Source organism: Hibiscus syriacus, unplaced genomic scaffold (assembly GCF_006381635.1).
Source record: "Hibiscus syriacus cultivar Baekdansim isolate YM2019G1 unplaced genomic scaffold, ASM638163v2 tig00111402_pilon, whole genome shotgun sequence".
NCBI lineage: Eukaryota > Viridiplantae > Streptophyta > Magnoliopsida > Malvales > Malvaceae > Hibiscus > Hibiscus syriacus.
Genome location: NW_024063082.1, coordinates 8,992,693 through 9,009,921, shown reverse-complemented (window position 1 = coordinate 9,009,921; position 17,229 = coordinate 8,992,693). Strand labels below are relative to the sequence as shown.

The following is a 17,229-nucleotide window of genomic DNA, read 5'->3' as shown; positions in this document are numbered from 1 at the left end:
AATCTATGCGTAAACGACTACTGGAGTTTAGTTGTTTTTGCTTGCAAGCAACAGCTGCTTTTTTTGTGACAAACTCAACATGCTTCACTCTAACCCGATAAGTTCCTATTACTTCAGATTTTAATCAATTGTGATCATTCTAAAAATATTATTTCAGAATTCTAGCTATTTTATTTCCATTTAATAATTAAAACATCATAACAATTATTAAATTTGTTTATGTGACCTTCCTATCATTTTAAAAATATATTTTAAAATTAAAATAACATTTTAGTTCTTGAAATTAAAAAAAATATTTAAATTAAATTATTTTATTATTTTCACTATTTTAAAAAATCGTGGGAGTGGACCAGAGCATATTGTCAATCACGGCCCGTGACAATATGCATTGAATTTGAATGAATATGTATAAATCAAATACAAGTAAGCGAGACGTGGCATTTAAATCCTCTTTCTCGGCAAAATGGCCGAAATAATTCTCTCACGTGTTCAATTCCCAAAATAATGTATGTTCAAGATTATTTTTCATCTAAGGTAAAATTTACAATATCAAATTAAAGACTCCAAACTTACCTTAAGTCTTCAAGTCAACCATGAAGACTCTAAGCTTATTTGTCTTTAGCAAAATATGAAGACTCCAAATTTACATGGGGTCTTCGGTCCTTGCAAAAGACTTCAAGAATATGTATCATCTTCAACTTTATTTCAACTGCAACCCTGACTCTGAACTAAAGCTGCTGCATGGCGTGGGAATCTACAGAAGTGCATGCATGGCGTGGGGGAGCAGATCTAATAATTGTGTCATTATTAGATCAATCAATAATGGAGTACGGGGAAATGTTATAAAAGGGGGAGTTGGATTTTGGGTGAAATCTGAGGGAGAGCATTTGGGTTAAATCTGAGTGAGGCTCAGAGAAAGGTAGCATTTACGGGAGAGCATTTGTGAGGGAGTTTGATTGAAGGAAGAAAGAATTTGAGTGGTATGATAAGCGATTTGATAAAATTAGTGTAAATTTTATTGTTTCATTTTTAATTTTTATTTGAAATATAAATTAATTAGATTATTTATTTTTGATTTTACATATTAAATTGTATTCAAGTGGTTTGGTAAGTTTAATTTAAATTTTCGTGTAATTTTTAGTGTAATTTTTTTAAATTTAAATTTAAATTATTAGATTATTTATTTTGATTTTACATATTAAGTTGTATTTGAGTAAATCTTGATTAGTGTAGTTTAAATTATTACATTATTTTTTTATTGAGTAACATAAATTATTAGACTAATTATTTTTATTTTACATATTAAATCGTATTTGAGTTGTTTGGTAACTTTAGTTTAACATTTATTGTTTTTTTTATTGTAAATATAAATTAATTAGATTATTTATTTTGCTTTTACGCATTAAACTGTATTCGAGTGGTTTGGTAAGTTAAAAAATAATTTTTGTGTAATTTTTAGTATGTTTTTTGTTTTTAATTTAAATTATAATTATTAGAATATTTATTTTGATTTCACATATTAAGTTGTATTTGAGTAGTTTGGTATGTTTAGTTTAAATTATATTTTTATCTTTTTATTGAGTAATATAAATTATTGGACTATTTATTTTTATTTTACATATTAAATCGAATTTGAGTAGTTTGGTAAGTTTAGTTTAAATTTTATTGTTTTATTTTTGTTTTTATTGTAAATATAAATTAATTAGACTATTTATTTTGATTTAACATATTTTTTGTTTAAATTTTCTTTAATTATGATTAATATTATAAATTGAATTATTTAATTTTTTATAGATTTGTTGAAGCATGGCAGAACAAAACGTTCTTTTGAGACTAAATGATCGATATATTTATAGTCATTTGGGAGCACTTGTATTATGATCGAATTATATATTTTATTTGAGAACGATGAATTAATTCTAATTACATTGATTAATAAATTGTAGGATGATGAACAACGAGTCCTTCATAGTCGAGTGAACATTTGTGATAAGCTAGATAAACTTATTGTCCAGAATTTGCAAAAGGTGGGATTTTACGAAGTAACATTTGTAAGAGAATATAAGTTGGTCCCCAGTTTGATCAGTGCATTAATTGAACTGTGGAGACAATAACTCATATATTTCATCTTCCGTGTGGTGAATGTATGATCACTTTGGAGGATGTGGCTTTATAATTCAAGGTTTATATTGACTGTATAACCATGTACTATCTATTTGGACCATATGTTTGCAAAATGGAAAACCTTATATGCATTACTTGAATGCCCAAAAAATCTATGGAATATTCTCTTTCCTTGAACAAGTTAACCTTCTGGGTTGTATATAGGCATGGTCTGAGACTTCACGATGGTTTTACGTATGAATTGTTTCATAGCTTGTAACAAATCAGGTAGCTCATTGTATGATGTATCTCAATCGCTATATATCAACCTCATTGCCTTCTCATTCGCATGTCAAATAAGTTTGTATTTTACATTGTATCTGAATTGGTCTCGAATAGATGTAACTAACATCGAGCAAGGGATCTTTGGATTTTTTTTAACCAACACCTTCACATTTTGACATATTACATCAAAATCTAGTAGTCAGTGGTCTTGTTTGATAGAGTTTTCAAAAAACATGTGTATGGACCATTGTACCTTGTGATGACCCAAGCATCTTTCCTCTACATTTTGGATACTCTGATCAACCACTTACACTCGGGCTCATATTTAACACACTTCGCTTATAGAGTTTTCTGGTTCGACTCTACAACCTTGCAATCTACATGGGCTTTTATGCAATACTCTTTAATCGTCAGTGTAACTTCTTTTCTTCCTCTATATTGCTTAATAATTGATAATTCACCAGAGTTTTCAGATGATTCAATTAAGTAGCCTGAAGTTAAATATGGCATATCTGGGAATTCAGGCGCCCACATCGCATCATAATCTATCTTGTGCATGTGAGGGGTAGGTTGATACGATGTCATATATTCATCAACATTGATATCAGGTTCATCACCATCGAAAATATTGTTATCCTCAGCCAAAACGGGTTATTTAGTTTCTTCATCTTCACTGGAATCATCAAGTATTTATCCTTAGCAGATTTTAACATTAACATCAATAGTCGAATGTATATGATTTATGCTTCTTGCCCCATACTCTGCTGCTACAAATGTTCCACCGACTTCATTTGCACTTTCCAACATCGCCACGAAACTGTTTATAGACTTATATGTCGGGTTCTCAATCTGACTTTAGAAAGCCATTTGAGATAAATTGTAGGATCTCAAATACAGGGTTGGTAACTAAAATGTAAATTTTGGAAACTTTATGCTCAATTTCGAAATAAGTTAAAAGTTTAGAGATTTAATTGGTCATTTGACAAGAAAGATTTTTATCTTTCCTTTGTGGGCTATATAACACGTGGGGATTAAGAGGAAAAAGGAAACAAAAGTCTAGAGATGGGTGGAACTTTCTTTCTTCTTCTCGTGGCACCATGAATAAGGTAAGTTGGTCTCAAGTTAAGATTTCCTTTCATTTTTAAGTTGATTTTGATTCTAGAGATGGTAAGAAAGTTTAAAGAAAGCTTTAGGGGGCTTTAAACATAAAGATGAACAAGTTAGGAGAGATTAAAGAGAATGAGTTTTTAAATGAAATCTTGGAAAAGAGTTGATAAGTAGAATTGGAAGCTAAATTCGACTTGTTAATAGTTAAATTAAGAGATATAAAATGATAAAATTGGAATTAGAACATGTTAAAAATTTGGTGTAATTCTTGATTTACATATGGATTATAGGATTTTGAGGTTAAAGATGTGATAAATGAGTATAAATGGGTTTAAGCATGTGTATGTGAGTTAAAAATATGAAAGAGGATGAAACATGGAATGTTGAGCTGAAATGAGTGAATTTCCGGGCTTAAAAATGATTTCTGGGCTATGGGTATCGGTACTGATACTTCAGGAGTAAAAATAAGGAAGACATTCATGAGGTATTGATACCTGAATAATAGTATCGATACCAAGGGTACTGATACCTTTAGGACGATATCGATATCATCTTGAAACGAGAATTACAGAATGCAATATGGGTATCGATTCCTAGGCATGGTACCGATACCACAATTAGGGAATGTATCGATACCCTATAGGGGGTACCAATACTACTTTAAATAGAAAATGAAATTTAGCCATTCCTTTAGTTCAAGAAATGAGAAATTAGAGCATGTTATTTGGAATACTGATATATATAAATGTATGATTATGTAGACATCAAATGTAAGCAAGTTCCGGAACGATCACCGAATTAGGTTTCGATCCAAAGAAGGAAATCATAGAGGTGGATTTGGAAACTAAGTGAGACCAAGGTGAGTGCTTATTAGTTATATGATGTGTAATGGAAAGAAGACTTGTGACAAGTCTATTTTCTATAGTAGAATGCATGAATTCATTAATATGAGCATATGTTTGATCTAATACATGTATGTTATAGATTATTCCATATGTTAAATGATATGTGTGAGTACATGTTAGTGTAATTGTGAATGAGTATAAATGATACAAGTGATGATATAAGAATCTATTATAAGACATATGATATGAAAATGTGATAATGAGATATGTGAAAGAATCATGAGATACATAAAGAAAAGTATATGTGATATGTGGAAGTGAACCATATGTCTATATGAATATGGTAAATGATATAAAAGAGAATGTCCATGTTATATGTTATGAGAGCTAGAGGTATAGTTGGCATGCCAAGAGTCGAGGGTTTCATAAGTCATTCGGGATAAATTCATAGGCCCTCTGGGACATATTTCACATGCCACTCAGTGGACCCTTATACGAGCTTTGGTGATAGCATAGGTGCACAACCTCAATATACCCGCATACCTTAAGTTCTCAGTAATGTTAAATGTAACACCTTCAACCCGTACCCGACCCGGATACTAGTCTGAGGTGTCATATTGACTTTTCAAACTCTGACTATTGACGAAACAAAATCAAGGAAATTTAAAACTTTCATTAAAATAACATTGTTACTTTACACAAGTTAACCAAAACAAGACAAAACTGATCAGAGCATTTGTAACAGACACTTTTCTTACATGCCAACCATATACACGCCAAAAGACATACTTTATCTGTTACTTCTGATATGATCTTCTCGCAGTGCTGCTGTTCTTGCAACCTTATTTCCACTTTTCCTGATTATTGGTACCTACGTGTAAATCACTTACACGCTAAGTCATAGACTTAGTGAGACATATAAATATAACAATAATGCATTCAGTATGAATATGAACATGCAATCTATCCATTCAATCCTGTCGTATACAATTCAATGTAAACAATAATCATATGATAACCTATAACTATAACAATGTAATTACCTTTGATAACCTTTTATAGGCCCATGTACATTTTTGAGAACTCAAGGTATTTGAGTACATTGAGGTTGTGCACTATGCTGTCACCACAGCTCGTATAGGTCCCACTAGGGGCTATGAAATTTGTCCTGAATGACCTATGACTGTATTTGTCCCGAATGAACACTCCTTAAGAACCATATACATATTCCAGTGGATCAGATCTGTCTCAAAAGACACTGTAAATGTTCCAAAGGATACATATATGTCCCGAATGACCACGTAGAACCCTCGACTCTTGGCATGCCAATTATACCTATAGCTCTCATATCGTATACCATGGGCATTATTCTTATATTTCATGTGTTCATGTGTTCATGTCATTTCTCTTGTAATCACATAGCTCATATCACTTATCATATCACATGTGCATTTGGGTCTTTTCACATATATCATTTATCAAATCATATGAACATATATATACTACTTTATGCATGTATCATAATAATTATCATGTATGCATGTTCATAACTATTGTGCTATGAAAATCAACATAGGAATTAGACTTATCACAAGTCTTATTCCATTGTACCATACTTCTAATATGTATTCACCTTTGTCTGGCTTGACTTGATTCTAATCCTTCAATTGTTCCGGAACGAGATCACGTTCTAAATCTACATATTAATACATTGATACATATCAGTATACTAATTGATATATTCTAAACTATCATTCCTTAGGCTAATAAGAAAGCTATTTTATCTTTTAATGAAGGCATGCATCGATGCACTACACCATGCATCGATACATCCCTTGACAGGTGCATCGATGCACTATTCATGCATCGGTGCATAAATCCTATTCGATGTTTGTATTTTAAGAAGGTGCATCGATGCACTCCTTATGCATCGATGCACTGATTGCATTCGATGTTCATTTATTTGAGAGTGCATCGATGCACATTGAAGATGCATCGATGCACACAACCCAGAATTTACATTTAAAACACGAATTCACTCTCTTTCAGCTTAATTCTTCATCTTTCACCTCCTTTAATATTCCTAACTTTCATATACATACTTAAACTCACTTCTACTCCATAATCACTTCTTTAAACTCAAAATTATATCTTCCATATGAAATCCAAGAATCATACTAAATTTTATACTTGTTCTAAATTCAATTCTATCACATCATATCCCTTAATTAAGTAGATGACAAGTCAAATTTGTCTTCCAATATGAGTAATGAACTCTATTCCAAGATTTCATTCAAGAACTCAAAATCTTTAATCTCTCATATATCTTTCATCTTGTTGTTTAGAACAAATTAATTCCTTAAGCTTAATTATCATCTAGTGATCATAACCCAACCTTTAAATCAACAAATAATCAAGAATTCACAAACTTACCTTTGAGCTTGGAGATACGGGAGGAAGAAGAAGAAGAGAGTTTCCCAGATAACTCTTTCTTTCCCCCACGTGTTTCATTCTTAAAGGAGAGGAAAATCTTTCTTATCAAATGACCAATTTGCCCTTTCATTCAATAATTACCAAACAACCTTCAATATTTCCAATAACTCATTAAACTATTAAACTTTTACTTTTATCACCAAATTTCAAAAATTTCTCATTTTAGTCACTGACTCGGATTTCAGGATGTTACAACATGGGCCTATAAAAGATATCAAAGGTATTTACATGAGTATATGTTACCATATTATTATTTTTTATATTGTATCATATGTGTGACATGACTAAATTATGATATGATTGTTATATATGATTGAACACTTGGATATGAGTATATGGGTTGCCTTTATTACATATGTTATATTTTCTATGTGAAATATGTTTTTCTGATATATTTGAATATAAGAGAATATAATAAACTTATATGATATGTTATAAGTAATTACATGAGAAATATAGTGACCTCTATAAGTATATATATATAGATAATGAGGTGGTGGACTATATGATTAATGAGAATTGAGATAAAATAGATAGTATATTAACTAGGAAACAAGTATTTAAATAAGTATAAGAGTATTTTAGATAAGTTGTATAAGAAGGTCTATACGTTTAAATAGAACTGTGATATAAACTTGTTAAATTCTTAAGTGATAGAAATTAGTGTAAGGATTTAAGAAATCATATGAGAACATTAGGGGAATCAAATAACAATAGTTAGCAATATATGTTTATGTAACAAAATTATGTGAAAAATTAATTAATAAAATATAAGAAATTAGTATACAAGAATATGATATAGAATATGTAACAAGAATTTTTGTGTTAAATGTTAAATAGAAACATATGAAAATAAGAGATAAGATATGTGAATTTGTGATAAGAATTATATGATTAGGAATTATGTAAATAAAACGACTTAAATGATGACAGTAGAATGTGATATAAGCTAAGTGGTGTAAAATAAATGATTATAAGAATATGAAATAGTAAACACTCATATATGATATGATGATATATGTGAATGTATGAATTTATTTTATGAAAATGGATATGAGGTTATATGATATAATAACATGAAACATGAATTCATTGTTAGAAGTTATAGTTTATATTAGATGTTTTATATGCCTCACTAGACTTAGCGTGTGGGTGTTTCACACGTAGGTTTCGGAAAGTGAGAAGAGAAGGTAAGAGGAGCCAGACAGGTCATCATCTCTTTTACGAAGTTTAGATCAGAGTTGAAATGGATATGATTATGTATTTTGTAAAATCAATTGATTTTAATTAACGCAAAGAAATCATTTTCTTGAATTATGAATTTGAATTTTAGTAATTTTGTAAAGAAAAATGTTTGAAAAGTCAATGTGACACATCGGATTCGAATCCGGATCGGATACGGATTGGGATGTTACATGAAGTGTCAAGCATATTTCTTTGGTGATAGCATAGGTGCACAACCTCAATATACTCGCATACCTTAAGTTCTCAGTAATGTTAAATGTAACACCTTCAACCCGTACCCGACCCGGATACTAGTCTGAGGTGTCATATTGACTTTTCAAACTTTGACTATTGACGAAAAAAAATCAAGGAAATTTAAAACTTTCATTAAAATAACATTGTTACTTTACACAAGTTAACCAAAACAAGACAAAACTGATCAGAGCATTTGTAACAGACACTTTTCTTACATGCCAACCCTATACACGACAAAAGACATACTTTATCCGTTACTTCTGATATGATCTTCTAGCAGTGCTGCTGTTCTTGCAACCTTATTTCCACTTTTCCTGATTCTTGGTACCTACGTGTAAATCACTTACACGCTAAGTCATAGACTTAGTGAGACATATAAATATAACAATAATGCATTCAGTATGAATATGAACATGCAATCTATCCATTCAATCCTGTCGTATACAATTCAATGTAAACAATAATCATATGATAACCTATAACTATAACAATGTAATTACCTTTGATAACCTTTTATAGGCCCATGTACATTTTTGAGAACTCAAGGTATTTGAGTACATTGAGGTTGTGCACTATGCTGTCACCACAGCTCGTATAGGTCCCACTAGGGGCTATGAAATTTGTCCTGAATGACCTATGATGTATTGTCCCGAATGAACACTCCTTAAGACCATATACATATTCCAGTGGATCAGATCTGTCTCAAAAGACACTGTAAATGTTCCAAAGGATACATATATGTCCCGAATGACCACGTAGAACCCTCGACTCTTGGCATGCCAATTATACCTATAGCTCTCATATCGTATACCATGGGCATTATTCTTATTTCATGTGTTCATGTGTTCATGTCATTTCTCTTGTAATCACATAATTATCATGTATGCATGTTCATAACTATTGTGCTATGAAAATCAACATAGGAATTAGACTTATCACAAGTCTTATTCCATTGTACCATACTTCTAATATATCACCTTTGTCTGGCTTGACTCGATTCTAATCCTTCAATTGTTCCGGAACGAGATCACGTTCTAAATCTACATATTAATACATTGATACATATCAGTATACTAATTGATATATTCTAAACTATCATTCCTTAGGCTAATAAGAAAGCTATTTTTATCTTTTAATGAAGGCATGCATCGATGCACTACACCATGCATCGATACATCCCTTGACAGGTGCATCGATGCACTATTCATGCATAGGTGCATAAATCCTATTCGATGTTTGTATTTTAAGAAGGTGCATCGATGCACTCCTTATGCATCGATGCACTGATTGCATTCGATGTTCATTTATTTGAGAGTGCATCGATGCACATTGAAGATGCATCGATGCACACAACCCAGAATTTACATTTAAAACACGAATTCACTCTCTTTCAGCTTAATTCTTCATCTTTCACCTCCTTTAATATTCCTAACTTTCATATACATACTTAAACTCACTTCTACTCCATAATCACTTCTTTAAACTCAAAATTATATCTTCCATATGAAATCCAAGAATCATACTAAATTTTATACTTGTTCTAAATTCAATTCTATCACATCATATCCCTTAATTAAGTGGATGACAAGTCAAATTTGTCTTCCAATATGAGTAATGAACTCTATTCCAAGATTTCATTCAAGAACTCAAAATCTTTAATCTCTCATATATCTTTCATCTTGTTGTTTAAGAACAAATTAAACTTTCCTTAAGCTTAATTATCATCTAGTGATCATAACCCAACCTTTAAATCAACAAATAATCAAGAATTCACAAACTTACCTTTGAGCTTGGAGATACGGGAGGAAGAAGAAGAAGAAGAGAGTTTCCCAGATAACTCTTTCTTTTCCCCCACGTGTTTCATTCTTATAAAAGGAGGAAAATATCTTTCTTATCAAATGACCAATTTGCCCTTTAATTCATTCAATAATTACCAAACAACCTTCAACTATATTTCCAATAACTCATTAAACTATTAAACTATTTTACTTTTATCACCAAATTTCAAAAATTTCTCATTTTAGTCACTGACTCGGATTTCAGGATGTTACAACATGGGCCTATAAAAGATATCAAAGGTATTTACATGAGTATATGTTATATTATATTTTTTATATGATCATATGTGTGCATGACTAAATTATGATATGATTGTATATGATTGAACACTTGGATGAGTATATGGTTCCCCTTAGTTATTTTTCTATGTGAAATATGTTTGTCTGATATATTTGATATAGAGAATATAAAAACTTATATGATATGTTATAAGTAATTACATGAGAAATATAGTGACCTATAAGTATATATATATAGATATGAGGTGGTGGACTATATTAATGAATTGAGATAAATATATATATAACTAGGAACAAGTATTTAAATAAGTATAAGAGTATTTTAGATAAGTTGTATAAGAAGGTCTATACGTTTAAATAGAACTGTGATATAAACTTGTTAAATTCTTAAGTGATATGAAATTAGTAAGGATTTAAGAAATCATATGAGAACATTAGGGGAATCAAATAACAATAAGTTATGCAAATATATGTTTATGTAACAAAATTATGTGAAAATTAATTAATAAAATATAAGAAATTAGATACAAGAATATGATATAGAATAGTAACAAGAATTTTGTTAAATGTTAAATAGAAACATATGAAAATAAGAGATAAGATATGTGAATTTGTGATAATTATATGATTAGGAATTATGTAAATAAAACGACTTAAATGATGACAGTAGAATGTGATATAAGCTAAGTGGTGTAAAATAAATGATTATAAGAATATGAATAGTAAACACTCATATATGATATGATATATGTGAATGTATGAATTTATTTTATGAAAATGGATATGAGGTTATGATAGCATGAAACATGAATTCATTGTTAGAAGTTATAGTTATATTAGATGTTTTATATGCCTCACTAGACTTAGCGTGTGGGTGTTTCACACGTAGGTTTCGGAAAGTGAGAAGAGAAGGTAAGAGGAGCCAGAAGTCATCATCTCTTTTACGAAGTTTAGATCAGAAAAAATGGATATGATTATGTATTTTGTTATTGAATATAGTGACATGTACTAATAGAATTGAGTTGAATACACTCTGATATGTTTTGTAAAATCAATTGATTTTATTAACGCAAAGAAATCATTTTCTTGAATTATGAATTTGAATTTTAGTAATTTTGTAAAGAAAATGTTTGAAAAGTCAATGTGACACATCGGATTCGAATCCGGATACGGATTGGGGTGTTACATGAAGTGTCAAGCATATTTCTTGATGACTCATACACATCAGATATATTACACACATCAACAAATAACTCAATAATTGAAATATTTATTGAGTCGTGTAATTCAATCATAATTGTATATCATCATCTTCTTCAAGTGGTATTGTAGCATATATGACTAGATTGGGACATACCAAAACCTATACCTCAAACCATCAACTGTAGTTGGATTTCCTTTCTATTATCTCCTTAATTTCTACAAATGTAATGTCACTTTTAAACATCATATTTATAAGTCATTCAGACTGAAAATAACTTCAACCTCATTTTCCATAATATGTCTATTATAATGGACAATCGTAAAAATTTTGTTGCTCATTTTTCTACACATCAAAATATAGACATTTAGAATAAATAAAAATAAATTATAGTAATGACGATAAATTACATTTAGGATTAAATGAAAATAAATTAATTACTAAAACATTATTATTTAATTATAATAAATATTATTAAAATTTCAAAAATGTAAATATATTAACAATATTTTTTATAAAAATGTAAATATATAACAATATTTTTAACATTTTTCTAGAAATACTAAATCAAATGTTGATCTAATTATTTTAACATTTTACTACAAATACTAAATCAATCTTATTCAAATTATACTAATGATTCATAAGGTAAAAATTAAATTTATAATTAAAATTAAATTAAATTAATTACTACAATTATTTAACCTTGCAAAAAAAATATAATATTTAACAATATTTTATAAAAAAATGATTAAATATTATGATTACATATAATAATGATTAAATTTATTACTTTGAATTTTTTATAACTACTTATGATTATTTCGAATTTATTTTCCCAATTTCTCAACCAAAACACCCAATTTTATAACATCTCGACTATTCATTATATTTTCCGTTCAACCACCAACCTACATAGTATTAATAGATAATTAATGGTGTCATTATATTTCATCATTGTAATAAATATTATTTTCTTCATTATAAATATTTTTAACATTATAATACAAATACTAAATCAATAATGTTAAAATTATAATAATGATATTTACATAACAATAAATTGTAAACTGATATTTACTAAGTCAATATGTAACTAACAAAAAATCGTAAAATACTTTAAATAATTTTTTTTATACTTACTTGAGTGTTTCTTCCGACAAGTTGATGTTATAAAAAAACATTTTGAATTTTTACTCACTTCTTTTTACCTGCAACAATATATTATAATTAATATTTTAATATTAAATATTACAAGATAAATAGAGATATTTTATTCGAGTAATACTTACATATTAAAAATTGAAAGAAAAAATCGTTTAAAATTTCTCTAATATTCTTCCGGATGCTCACTCTTTCAATTCTTCTCCAAATTTTGCCTCTTATCCCCTTTCCTCACCACTGCTTTACTCCCCAATTCTCAACCAAAACACCTATTTTATAACATACCGGGTATTTAATATACTTTCTCATTCAATCACCAACCACCAACCTACTCGAGTTATTAATGGATAATTAATGGTGCCATTATTATTTACTTGTTTCCCAGTCGGAGGTAACCGACAACCTGAAACGCCAGGTAATTGGAGTCTTCTGCATGAAAACGCCAGGTAATCTTGGAGTCTTCTTATTTGTATGAAAACGCCAGGTAATCTTAGAGTCTTTTATTTTGCATGAAGACGCCAAATAAGCTTGAAATATTTGTAGTTGACTTGAAGAAGCCAAGTAATCTTGGATCTTTGGCTCAATAGTTTTTTTTCCACCTCATATGGGGAAATAATCTGAAAAGTACATTATTTTGGGAATTAAATATGTAGAGATGTATTATTTATGCCATTATGCCCCTCTTTCTCCGGTTTCAACTTTTAATATTTTCAACTACTTTAAAATGTTGACATTCAAAAAAGTTAAATAGACCAATAATAAGATTTTACCTTTTAATATGATAATTTATTTTAATATTATTATGTATTTTTATAAATTTTTTTGATATATTAATTGATTAATTTGAATCGAGTATTGCAAAAGTAACGACAATCTTCCTAACTCAATTTCTCCTAGCCGTTAAACATTATGTTATTCTATGTTTTAATTTTGATTTTCATTAGAATTCACCAAGTGACGTCGCGGTAAAATGAAATGTTATCTTTTGCAGATGTCTTAAGTTCGAACAACTACATTACTGTATGTATTGTCAATTAATTAAAAAAGTTGTGAATAAATAATACCTTGTAATCATATTCATCTCATACTATTAAAAAAATTAATTTTTTATCCATATTTTCCTTGTTAATTGGGTTCAATTTGAATTTATTTAAATATTTTTTATTAATAATGTAATAAATATATAATTGACCAATCATCAAACATTGGCTTATTAAAATATCCGTTTTAATTAAAAAATAATTTATGTTTATTCAAGCATGAATCTTTGTGACCTCGATAGTAAATGAATTGTGTTGTTCTTAAGGTCTCGGGCTTGAGCACCAATAATGTTAGGGGTGCGAGCGTTTAATATTAAAAGACTTAAGAGTTATCTTTGAAAAAATATAATTTGTACTTACTATAAGTTGATTAAAAATATATTAATTAACTTCAATAAAATTAACTTAAATATTTTTATTAAATTTTAATAATTATTTAATTGATCTAATAATTTTGCTTTTGATAAATTTGATAATACAAACTCATATGTTTACTTCGCCTAGGTCTTAATTTAGATCCCTACCGAACCCGTATATTTTCCTCATTTTTCAATAAGAAGCTAGGTCACAGTATTTTAGGAGAGAATTAATAGTTGGGTGACTAATATTGTAGTTTACCCTATTTTTTTCACATCGTGCCACCGCCGATAAGTTCTCTTGCCCTCAGCAGGATCCTTATCTGAGTTATCATCATTCATCAGTTCATTTGCTGCTTGGACGATGAGATGAACAAGGACAACGTGTCGAAAAATGATTGGCTAATGTTTCCGAGAATCGGTGAAATTTTCAACTGTATGATAAGTGAAAAAAATGGCGGATTTAATATCGGATATCCGGGAACAAGGGAAAGAAAAAGGTAGTACTTTATTTAAAGTTTCCTCTTTACTTTCACCTGAGAACGAAGATTTTTTCCGGCGGTGTTTGTCAGAAAATGGAAATTGATAATAAAAAACCCACCCATCTCGGATTAAGAGGTTCGGTTTTGGGTCTTTAATTTTCTTACCTTTTTTTTCAGTGACATGTACCTATTAGTTAATTTTCTTTCGATTCATGGGATCTCTGTTTTGAGGTCACAGCATTCTTTTCAAGTTGTTTTCTTTTTGTTTATGAATCAGCTAACATCTTTACTAAATTGAGAGGGTTTTGTGTATTGAAGTAATGATTTATGACTGTTAGTGTTGCATCCTTTGATGTTATTAGCTCTGCAACTGTCATTTAACAGCTATGGCTTCTCTTGCTTGATGGGGTTTTACTCTTAGTTTCTCAGTTAGACCTGTCAGTTAGGTGTAGGGATGGACTGAAGGTATTGGCGGGGTTATGAACAATTCAAATTCTCGTATTTTTTATTTATTATTGATAATCTATTTTCTTCTATAAATTTTATAAGTTTATCGCATGGTATAAAATATTAAGTCAGTCCCTGATTAGGTGGCCGGATTGGTTCTGGATTAGACCAACTTGAGTCGGTCGTTGCAGGTTTGGGTTGTTTCGAGATTGAGCTATTTCATATACCGGTCATTTTGGGTTTGGATAATTGGGGTTGCTAGCTCAGTTTTTCCGATCAGATCATTTCCATTATCGGTATATGTCATTTTAGTTACTTATTCAAGACATTTCAGGTTAAGTCATTTTCTTCAGGTTATTTTTGGATTCGGGTTTTTGTTTTTGGTTCGGATCATGATCGACGGGTCCATTCAATATATGTTTTGAGGTAACAATTAACTATGTTTAAAATAAAGGAAAAATACTATTAGTCCTTTGATGGTATTCTTTCTGCTCATGCTGATCATTTAGAGGTTTATCGATGGATTCTAAGTACCTGAATTGTTGCTCTAGTTTAAAACCTCAATGAGGCCAAAAAATAATCAATGTCCAAGGCGTCTTAGATTTTTTCTATGTTATGACTTTGTTTAGCTGATGAGAAAGATCATTGATCTTTCTATGTAGGTTGTCTTCTCACTTTTTCTTATTCCCATTTCTATTATCGTTCTCGGCTTATCGACAAGTCATTCATCGTTGTAGACATAAACAAGAAAAGGAAATTAGAGGCCGAGTAATTGGACTTGCCGTTATCGAAGCATCAGTCATTCATCGTTGTAGACATAAACAAGAAAAGGAAATTAGAGGACGAGTAATTGGACTTGCCGTTATCGAAGCATCGATATCGGAAGCAAAGCGTATCACCGAAGCCTGCTACCTTAGGCAGCATTGCAGAAGTAGATGGGTTAAGTCCCTGCACTTTCAAAGGAAAGGGAGGGAATGTTTATGATGTATCCGAAACTGAGTCGACAAAAGATAGCAATAGCTTTGCTGAAGTTTTGGACACTGCAATGTCTATGCATGCCAATGCCAAGTATTTGCTACATAAGAGTGCTTCCTCCTCGTCATCCAATAGGGATCCAGCTCCCAAGGTTCCCATTTATGGTACAACTGTTGCATCAAGCAGTGTGGAAACGGATGTACTATCTTCTCCTGGTGACGAGCCTGAAACAGCTGATTCCAGACTAGCTGAGAATCTCGAGGAGACGCTTGCCGTATGGTAGGATAGCGACTAGCGACGTAGATTACATCTACTCAGGATATGGAAATTACACCATAGAGCAATACCAAGATAAGGAAATAGAAGAAATCCTCAACTCTGACGGGGGGAATCCAAACGTTTATGTTCTTTCATCTGGACGATGGAGCGTCGACCGAGGTAGTTCATAAGACTTCGAAAATATATGCGTTGCTCATACAATGTCCATGTGGTCACTTGTTGATTTGGGGTTCCTTCATTTATACTGTACTGTAGAGGCTCCACAAACCAAAAGGAAACCTACCATTGATCGAGAATCCGAGCAGTACTTTTCCACACTTATGCTCTAGAGGAGAGTACTTAAATCTGAGTATCTCGTCTGTTCATATATCATGTAATGTGGCTTGAATGACATTAAAATCAAAATGTAAAAATTGACTTGTTTTTGGAATTATTTTGAAAGTAACCCTAGCTTTGTCTTTTCCCTTCTGTCTTCAAGTCAACTTAAGTTGGATTATATTATTTGATAGTAATAAATTGTGGTATTACACAGCTATTCTCATTGCTCCTTTCGTTGTTTCCATGCATTTTTGTTTACTGTTTGTTTCCGAATATGTAAAGTGATTATGTTTGATTATTAGGCTAGTTTTCGACATGCATGTATGTATGTATATATGATTGCACGCAAGCAACATTACAGAATGAGATTCAGAACAGTCCCATTTGATTGCACTTCTGCATGTTTTGTTCGATTATGCAGATTTGTTTATTTGCTAAAGGTTTCATTAGTTCGATCTTGTTGCATATGCTTGATTAAGTCATTTCAATTATAGATAAGGCGATCAAGTTCGGTTTATTTAATGCCAAGTCGGCCTAGACCGGGGCTGGCCGAAACTTTTTGCTTTGAAGATATTTT

The 17,229-nt window shown here is 30.4% G+C and overlaps 1 pseudogene; it reads left to right on the top strand.

Moving 5' to 3' along the window:
- Positions 1 to 14,605: 14,605 nt before the first annotated feature.
- Positions 14,606 to 16,855, top strand: LOC120161537 (annotated as a pseudogene).
- The last annotated feature ends 374 nt before the right edge of the window (positions 16,856 to 17,229 follow it).